Genomic DNA, 10,214 nt, shown 5'->3' with positions numbered 1-10,214 from the left:
AATTTCCTCTCTCAACTTCCGCTGTTCTAGAGAAATACAAAACTTCAAAACTTCTCAACATCCTTTTCTCCACGCTGCCTTCCCAGACCTCTCCTAATAGGAAGGATTTTGTCTTCTGAACTGCATGTGTTCATTTGGAGCTCTTCTTTCTGATACTCATTGCATTCTGCTTTCTACCTGTGATAGTTATGTGCATTTAGGTATAATGTCTCCTGTTAGACCCTAAAATCATGCTTTTGCCCCCAGATAGGCACCTCTTCCACCCCGAGTGCTCAGCCCGGAGTCTTGTCTGTTCTCTAGATGCTTGCTGATTTAATAAACGTAATTTAGGGGTGCCTGGGTGGCTCAGTTAAGCGTCTGACTTCAGCTCAGGCCATGATCTCACTTTGAGCCCTGTGTTGGACTCTGTGCTGCCAGCTCAGAGCTGGGAGCCGGCTTTGGATTCTGTCTCCCTCTCTCCCTACCCTTCCCATGCTTGCACTCTTTCTCTATCTCAAAAATAAATAAACATTGGGGTGCCTGGGTGGCTCAGTCGGTTGGGCTGTCGACTACAGATCATGTCATGATCTCGTGGTCTGTGAGTTCGAGCCCCGCGTCAGGCTCTGTGCTGACAGCTCAGAGCCTGGAGCCTGCTTCAGATTCTGTGTCTCCATCTCTCTCTGCCCCTTCCCTGTTTGCTGTCGCTCTCTCTCAAAAATAATAAACATTTAAATAAATAAATAAATAAATAATAAAAATTTAAACAAAGTAAATAAACATAACTTATTTTTGACCAAGCCTAAAATAGGAGACCTTAGATAAGAACTGCAGCTTAAGCAAAGCCTGGGTCTTTTTTGCCTACTTTGCACACAGTAGGTGAATTCATTGCCGTGAGCAATCTGCAAGTGTGACTGGATGATGCCAGGAAGATAATAGAGAAGAGGGATGTGTGCAGAAATAGCAAATAGGCAGTGGCAGGTCATGCAGAAAATGATGGTAAGGGAATACAAAGAACTAGTAGTTAAGGTCAGAGATATGGGCAAAAAAGAGTCTTTCAAACATGGAATGTTGGCTATAATTCAGAGCTACAAATCTAACTAGGAAAGACCAACTAGTGAGTTCATTAAATGATTCTGTTTCCCCTAGGACATGGTTACTGCTTGCTAGGTTACCACATTGATCAACGTCTCTCCTCTTGGCATGTATCTGGCAGGTTCCACAGTATTTTTGAAGTTAACCTTGGAAATAGAGACCTAATTTTAAAGTTAAAAACTGATTATGTTAATTTAATATTCATTAAAGCTCCCATACATAATTTATTAAACATTTTAATGAAAAAACATGTCACATTGTTTTATAAGACTAGCTAACATTTTATAAATGTGGCGCTTTATTATACATTAACTCATAGAATCCTCATATAACCCTATGAGGCATTTATTTCCTCCATTTTCCTTGTAGGTTAAGTTACTTGCCCAACATCTCTTAGCCACCAAATGGTGGAGCCCAAATTCAAACTTAGGGTGGCTTTACTCCAAAGTCATATTATTAACCACAGAAGTAATTGAATATACACATATTGATATATATTAATTATTAAATAAGGCTCTCATCTAAAAGCAAGATTGTTTTGCTAAATGCAACTAATTTTTTGGGATGGGGGAGACATTGTGGAAGAGATAGTATATAAATATTATATGTTAAATCATATAAATTTTTCCAAAACACTTACAAAGGTTAAATTACGTATATATATATAATGCATATATAAAAATTCAACTAATTGTTAATATGAATAAAAATGCTATTTCCATGAAATTTGCTTAGTAGTCCTTAGCTATATCAGTCTTACACACTGTATGTACATGTTAGGGTTGCAAGAGATATATATTTATTCATAAATGTAGGGGGAATAGACCAGAGTAGTCAAGGAATATAGAAGACTCAAAGTTTATTGCTTTATTTACTTACATAAACTAACAGGTATGAAATGAACACAGGGCTCTTAGACCCTTGAGTGAGCTCTGGAGTTTAGTGTAATTTTTTTTTTTTAGTTGTTTTATTTTTCCTACCAAAAGCTAGTATGTTCATATAGAAACATAGGAAAGTGGTCAAGGGTGACAAAGCCTGACAATTGACTTTGCCTTTAAAACAGGATAATGTATATCTTTTCAAATAGTTCTCTTGTCCTTGGAATCCCAAAATAGAATATCTTTCCTTAATCACTTGTGACTGTCCCTTCAAAAATTGACTGGGACTCTTACTAAAGTTGCATCATTTTAATGAGGTATTTCTGGTGTTTCTTGTGCTACTCACTTTTTCCATTTTCTAGCAGGTGGGGAGAAAGCATTTGCTGCTGCAGCCTCGGGATGCGTAGCTCCCAGCCCTGCCCTGTTGGAGGGTCTACAGTCAATCAGTGTCTGTGGTCAGTCAGCTTCTGTGTGGTTCCTTGGGCAGCACATCTGTGTGTCCTATCCCGGGAGTCCACACAGCGCGTAAGCCGTTCTCAGTTGTGTAGAGTAATTTTCTTACCACCACCCTGCCTTCTCATGTCGTTCATCTCACAAATTTTAGACCAGGCCTTAGAGATCACATGGTTTCCTGTTTCATTTTATTGACTGGGAAACTGAGGTCCAGGTAGGCCTAGTGGGTCTGGAAGTGTGACCCTCAGACCAGCAGCATCAGCCTCCCCAGGAACTTTCTGGAAATGCAGGTTCTCAGTCAGGTCTCACCTGACCCCTAGGGACTCTGAAACTCTGGGGGTGGGGCCCAGCAATCTGCATGTTAAGCAGCCATTCAGAGGATTCTGATTCATGCCCTTGAGCCATTTGTGCAAGGTCACGCAGCAGCCAGAGGGACGCAGACCCGGGTTTCCTGACCCCCAGTGTAGACCTGGAACCCTCTGCATCTGCCTCTTCCTGAGCTTCACTCCCTACGTGGGGTTTTTTTTCCCCTTTGGCTTTTTTTTTTTTTTTTTTTTTTTTTTTTGGAAGCTGGCGTTTGTTCATTTAGTTTTTAATGAGGTCGGGTCTAGCTGCCTTTTCCCTCTCGCAGCTTGCTGAAAGATCTAAGTTCAGGAGCTATTACCTAATTATATTAATTTCATGTCTGGGGATTTTAACAATTTCTTCAAATTGAAGTTTTAATATTACCACAAATCCTTGCCCTGAGCAGAGGTATTGTTAGTTCCCCTCGTTCATACAGGTTTTTCTGTGCCTTTCAAGCCAAGTTCAGCAGCTGAGCAGATGCATTTTCTTTCAGTCTTCTGAGTAGACAAGAAAGGCTCCTGTCCTTTCATGAGCAATATTCTTTCTCTAGTGACGGTTTTGATCCTATCCTGACAAAACCGCACACCGGGATTGCCCCTTTCAAGTCCGCCTCTCAAAGCACCAGCTGCAGCACCACTCCTCGACCTCCCATGTTGAGAGAACGGGGCTCTCCGGAACTTCTGAGGTTCACCCTCTGCCTCAGTGGGCCACAGGCAGGACAGACACCCTTGTATGACCCTCTTCCACTGTTCTTCAGGGACATCCTCCCTGTGGCTGAGCTTCCAAGGGGCTACACTCCCTTTAATCTCCCTTGTATCAGCCTGTATTTCCTCTGGGCTTCCATCCTGAGGCTGGAAACCTGTTGTGGTCACAAGGCCCTGGCAGGAAGCTGTGTGTTTTATGGCTTTTTTTCTTCCAGGACAGAAGTTTGCAGGGCTGCTGAAAGGCACTTTTGAGCTCCACTAGGCTTCTGCTTGGTGCAAGGTTTACTAACCTGGGCCTGGGAAACTCTGAGGGCCATGGAATATTTTCTTTTTTTCACTGCCTCTTCCTCCACCCCAGGGGAGCTCTTTCATTCTGGACCTTCTCCAAGTGGCTAGCCTAGGCCACACCCAAACTGGAGAGCTCTTGGGAGCCTGGAGGGCTTCTGGGACTGAACTCTGGAACGAAGTATACTCCAGGAGGACCCCTGAACCAACACCCTGAGTGGGCCCTCTGGCCCAGAGGGCCTGGACTTGACCTGGCTGCCCAAGGACTCCTCAGGCTGAGACCGGCCCTGGGGACTGATCACAGCCCAAAGAGCCACAGGGAGAGAGAGGAGATTTCAGGAAATTTCTGCTAGGTATTTAGATCTATGACATTTGTTTACTTGAGGTCAGATTTTCAATACCGAAAACTGTTCAGTGTCTCTGGGCTTGGGTTTAATGAGTACACTTTTACATGATGATTCTGTTTACATAAGGAACTATTGTGGAGCCCCTGCTGATGTATCAAGAATAACAAAGATAATAGCTACTGTTATGGAGTACACGCTGTGGCTTTCTGTCATAGGAGCTTTATAGCCATTGCCATGAATCCTGTCCAACTGGCAAGGTGGATAGATACTATTAGCCTCATAAAACACTAACCAAGTGAGGAAATTTAGCGACAGTTTTCTTTTTTCTGTGAAGTTTTGGTATGGAGTTTAGGGCACATTGACTCTGAAGTCAAACAACCAAGTTCAAATCCTAGCTCTGCCATTTAGTATTGTAAGACCTGGCTACACTCAAGATCCCACTGCCTCAGTTTCCCCATCTGTAAAATGGACATAATAATGGCATCTACTTTAGGACGCTTATGTAAAGATTTAAGAATTAGTATACATTAACTACTTAAAAAACACCTGGCATAAAGTAATCACTATAGCTGGCTAAGAGAATGGAAACCTGAACAAAGTACTGTTTCATATTATTTGCCAAATGAACTAATCCTTTAAAGTAGGTTTTTCTACATGTCTAGTACTTATTTCATGGCTCTTTTCAGTGCTAGGTAATAAAACAATTCAGGGCATAGTAGGAAAGTCCAGGAGGGGATATGCAATTTTTACTTAGAACAAATAGCCCATTTATCACTCCCCTCACCCCCTCCCCTGCTCTCCCACCTCTTCCAGAGTGCTCTCTGGGCACCCTGCACCTTTGTAACTCTTGTGGCTGCAAATCACACAGCAGCCAGTGCTGAATCCCATTTGCAGTACAAAGAGACTGCCAGGAAGGAATGGGCTTAATTAGTAAGAGATGTTCAAGGTAAAGCCTTTACAAAAGAGCTAACTGTGCTGTGTTAAAGGAGAGAAATATGATGAAAGCCACTGTTACCGGAGCCAGGATGATGCATATATTTCCTTAGCCTTTGCCTGCCATATCACATCTGCTTCGATGTCCCAGCTCCAATTTCAGGGTAGTTCAAAGCTTAGATTTCTGACTAGAAACCATGGAACAGTGTAAGATACCATCAGATCTGTAACAATTTTGGCCAATTAACATGCCAGCTTGGGGAAAATGTAAGTGAAAGAAACAGGGACCTATCTCCCAGAGCTATAGGTGAGAAACAGACATAGAAGTAGCCTTTCCCAAATACAAGTAGAAATTTCTAAGCCTGAGTCTGAATATAAGCACTGTGGGGGCAAAACATTGAGTGATAAATTTGGATGATGAGACAGAAACAACTGACATGAGGTGGCAACAGCTTTGCAGAGCTGGGACTTGACCAGATTACTGGGGGTGGGGGAAGGGTGGGAGGGTGTTGGTAAGAGGGAAGGAGAGGGAAGGTTAGCATAAACAATAGGATCAGAAATCTCAGTTCTAATGTTGGCCTTGTCACTTGCCAGTTTTGTGATATTGAATGAGTACCCCTGTGGGCTGTAGGTTTTTAAGGTCTTACATACTATTCTTAATGACCTCCATATATGCATTAAGTTTTGTCCAAGGTATTTAAGGAAGAGACAGAGAATCTTCTCTAACAACTTGCTAAAGGCTTCAGAGAGATCTCATTTGGAGATGGGGCCAACATTTATATGACTTAAATGGAATATTTGCTTCTCTTTAATTTATATATCCTCTCCAGCAGGAGGTGCTGTATCTTAGAATTTGTGGCTATTGAAGAAACAATTTCTAAATCACAATTAAGTAGCTATTAACTACTTCCTGGCTTTATTTATGATCACTAGTAAGGCTTGTGTTTTGTTTCTAGAACTCACCTGGGAATTTAGGGAAAATTCTTTGACCACACTCAATGTGTAGATTCTATTCTGAGCTTTCTAAAGTTGTTATGGTTCTTGAGGGTGAATGAAATTTGTGTTGTTGTTTTTTTTTAATATGAAATTTATTGTCAAATTGGTTTCCATACAACACCCAACAGGTGCTCGTCCCAACAGGTGCCTCCTCAATGCCCAGAGGGTGAATGAAATTTGAAACGATATGTAAACTGAGCAAAGGTGGGCATTCATTCATTCAACACATATTTAACAAGCCCTGACTATGTTCCAGGCATTAACTAGGTACTGGGGAGATGGCAGTGACAAAGGCAAACTCTGCTATGACATAGTCAAAAATCTGTGTGTGATAACTAGTTCCATGTGCATTTACAATGGGACAGGATAAGTTTCATGATAGCAGAAGTGTAGGAAGCCTGGCAGAGACTGTTAGCCCTCACTCATCTATCTACATTTCTACATTTCTCAGCCCCTTGCATGTGATAGCATTGTGTGATTGTCACCAAAGCCATGTGAGTGGAAGTGATGTGTCACTTTCATCCAGGGTACACTCTCTCCATGCTCACTCTTACCTTGATAACTTTGGAGGCCGCATATTCCAGAGAACATAGCTATAAGATGGAGGAGTGTAGGCCAGTATGCTTCAGACATGTGATGTGAATGAGAAATAGACTTTTAATGTCAGTGTCATAAAAGACAAAGAAAGACTCTGGAAATATTCTAAATTAAAGGAGGCAACTAACAAATGCAGTATCTACCTCTAGAATGAATGGGGAAAGGGGAAAATGCTACAAAGAATATTATTAGATCAACTGACAAAATTAAAATGCAAATATTAGATTAGATTTTTAAAAGTTTTGTATTAGTCTAAACCTGTGGAGATGACAGTTGTACTATAGTTATGTAAGAGACCTCTCTATTGTTAGGAAATATATGCTGAAGAATTTAGGGACAAGAGCCATATGTTATGTAACTTACCCTTAAATACAGATGTAAATGGGGGTAAAATGTTAACAACAGGCAAATTTGGGTAAAAGGTATATGGATGTCCCTTGTACTGTTTTTAGTTTTGCAACTTTTTGTAAGTTTGAAATTATTTCCAAATTAAGTGCTAAAAAATAAAATGTTACTAAGTCACTAAGCTGTTAGAGTCTATTGTTGCCAAAGTGTAGCCCATATTTTCTTGTCTAGTACAGATGGAATTGGGAATATTATTGCAGGGCTAACCAGTTAATTTAGAGGTTGAGGAAAGAGTTCCTGGAGGAAGATTGTTTGAAAAATAAGTAGGAATTAGCCAAGTAAAGAAGGAGGAGTATTCCAAGCAGAGGAACTATATATGAAAGCTGGTAGTGAGAAAGGTCACAGTACATTTACAGAACAGAAAGAATTCAGCATGCCTGGGACATAGAGGGTGAACAGGGAGAAGGTGAGAAATGAAGCTGGAGATATAGGCAGAGCCAGGCACCATATAAGCCATGGTAATGTGTTTGGATTGTATACTAAAGGCAGTAGAAAACCATGAAAGATTTTAAGGAAGAGAATGCCATGATAGTGTTTCATTTTAAAATGGATTGGAAGGGAAGAACACTATTTCAGGAAAGCTCAGTGGGGTAGTGGCCATAGGGATGGAGAGATGTAGGAGATTTGAGGTTTGAGAGCTGGTTAGCAGATGAAGTCTATTGTCCTGGGTGATTGATGGATGAGAAATGGGAAGCGTGAATAACTCCCTAATTCTGGCTGAGGGAATCTGGTAGATAGTCCTACCATCTAAGAAACCCAGGAAGAGGGTCAGGTTTATCAAGGGAAAATAATATGTTCAGATTGGACATTTCAGTTGGGACATCCAATGGCGCAATGGTCAGGAGGCAGTTGTATACATAGGCAGGGAACTCATAAAAGAGGTCAAGGTTACAGGTAGAGATATGGGAGCTCCCAGAACCTTCATGGGAGTGGTGAGGTCACCAGGAAGAGGGTAGAGTGGAGAAGAGGGCCTAAGGCAGAACCCATGGGGCAGTAGCAGTATGGATGGGTAGAGGACTTGATACTAAGACAGGCTTCAGCAGTGCCAAAGGAGATAGGCTCTTGCCACTCTGGTGTCTCAGTTTCTGCCCTTGAAAATTAGTCCTAGCTCACTGGGGTAGTTAAAACTCTGCTAATTGATACTTAGACAAGGAATGAGATTAGATCTGGAAGCTTCAAAATAGCATGTTTTTACATTTACAAGGGATTTCTGCATGTTTAATGATTAAAGTATTTTCTACAGTTAGTAAGTGATCTGTTGCCACTTCATTTTATAGATGGGATCATGGAGTTCAAGAAGCTGTAAATGCTCTGCTTTCTGTTCCTCAGGGATTTGGCTGGCAAGGTAGGAATGGGATGCCAAGCTTTTGGCTTTTAGATTTAGTGTAATTCCAAATTAATTATTCATAGGTCAAGACATGTTACAAATGCCTTTTTGTATTCTTTTTAGGTTTTAATCCTCATTTTTTCTGGTTCCATTAACCAGTGCTCCCCTCTACACTATGTGTTTTTTGGAAGGCTACATGGAAACAAATTTGTAGTCATTCAATTGAATGACTTGGATCCCTGATTCCTCCTCATGCTTCACGACCAGGTTTAGGTGTGCTCCTGGAGGCATTGCTCTCTCTTCCTTGCTAGGCTGTGCTAAGTGCCCAAGGGCAAACTTCCAACATTCTGCTGACAGGTCTGTTTCTTGTGGTTTTCTCCCACTAGCCTGTGAGCACTGTGAGTGCCAGGATTGGGTCTGGCTGGTTCATCCTTGAATGAACACTCCTTACTGAAGGGGCTGAAGGCTCAGATGGTTAGAACATATATGAATTTACGTGTATGTAATTACATTTGCATTTATATATGTTGGGGCTTCATGTTCAAAATTTTAATTTTGAATGTAGAGATAGGTGGTGGGTGTGATTCTTTTGTGGGTCTGTCACTGACTATTTCAAGGCAGCAGAATGATCCAGCCATCCCACTTTTGGGTACATATCCAAAGGAAATGAAATCGCCATCGTGAAGAGATACTTGTGTTCCCATGTTTATTGCAGCATTATTTACAATAGTGAAGACATGGAAACTGACTACGTGCCCACTGATGGATGAATGAACGAAGAAAATTATATATATATATTTTTATATAATATAATATAATATAATATAATATAATATAATATAATATAATATATAATATAATTATATATAGAAAATTATATATATTTTATATAATATAATATAAATATAATATAATATATATAATTTATTATATCAATGTTATATATTGAATATATATTCAATATATTATATATATAATATATAATATATATAATATAATTTATTATATATATATATATATATATATATATATATATATATATATATAATCTCCTCCTTGTAGAATCTAAAAAGAACTAAACTCATAGACACAGAGAGTAGATTCATGGTTTCCAGGTTGTGGTCATGGAGGGTGGAGGAAATGAGTCAAAGGATACAAACTTTGAGATATAAGATGAAGCAGTTCTGGGGATCTAATGAACAGCATAGTGATAATGGTTAACAATACTGTATTGTGTACTTGAAAGTTGCTGAGAGAGTAGGTCTTAATTCTCACTACTCACCCCACCTCCCACAAAAGTGAGATGATAGATGTGTTAACTAACCTTATTGTAGTAATCATTTTCACATTCAATATATGTGTGTATCACATCATCACCTTGTACACCTTAAACTTACACAATGTTATATGTCAGTTACATCTCAAAAAAAATGGAAAACTCTGCAGGCTTAGCCATGTATTCTGGGTTAGCTTCCTTTCATACAATTGTCAACTTTCAGAGTTGGCCATTGAGCCCAAATCCCTCTCCTCTGTGGGTTTCTCCCTTCTACATTCTCCCTACCCTGTGTATTATTTGGCTTTTGGCATAGAGTAATTTGGCCTTGCCAGCAATTTATTGGTCTTATCCTATAGGACACAGGTGGCTAGTCATCTTTTATAAAACTAGCACACAGCAGACTCCTAATTAAGGATGATGATGGTAATAATATAGTGATGATTGAACTAGACACCTTCTGTTAGTATTGTATCCTGTAGGGACTGCTGTCTTCATTTGTTTGGATCAATGTCCTTGTACTACAACTTGAAAGATGATTGTGTGTGTCATAGAGGTGAGTATCCAGATAAGCCAGCAGCAGACCTGAGCCCAGAAAGG

At 40.2% G+C, this 10,214-nt stretch overlaps 1 long non-coding RNA gene across 1 annotated transcript in view; it reads left to right on the top strand.

Moving 5' to 3' along the window:
* Window positions 1-738: 738 nt before the first annotated feature.
* LOC123386114 overlaps window positions 739-10,214 on the top strand; it is an 88,974-nt gene continuing 79,498 nt past the window's right edge. The window contains exons 1-3 of the long non-coding RNA XR_006599698.1: window positions 739-2,474; window positions 6,141-6,216; window positions 8,292-8,359. This is a non-coding gene — a long non-coding RNA (uncharacterized LOC123386114). The remainder of the gene's footprint in view (window positions 2,475-6,140; window positions 6,217-8,291; window positions 8,360-10,214) is intronic.

This window comes from Felis catus, chromosome B3 (genome assembly GCF_018350175.1).
Source record: "Felis catus isolate Fca126 chromosome B3, F.catus_Fca126_mat1.0, whole genome shotgun sequence".
Classification (NCBI taxonomy): Eukaryota; Metazoa; Chordata; class Mammalia; order Carnivora; family Felidae; genus Felis; species Felis catus.
The sequence above is the reverse complement of the archived record's forward strand: the minus strand, read 5'-3'. Positions and strand labels throughout refer to the sequence as shown.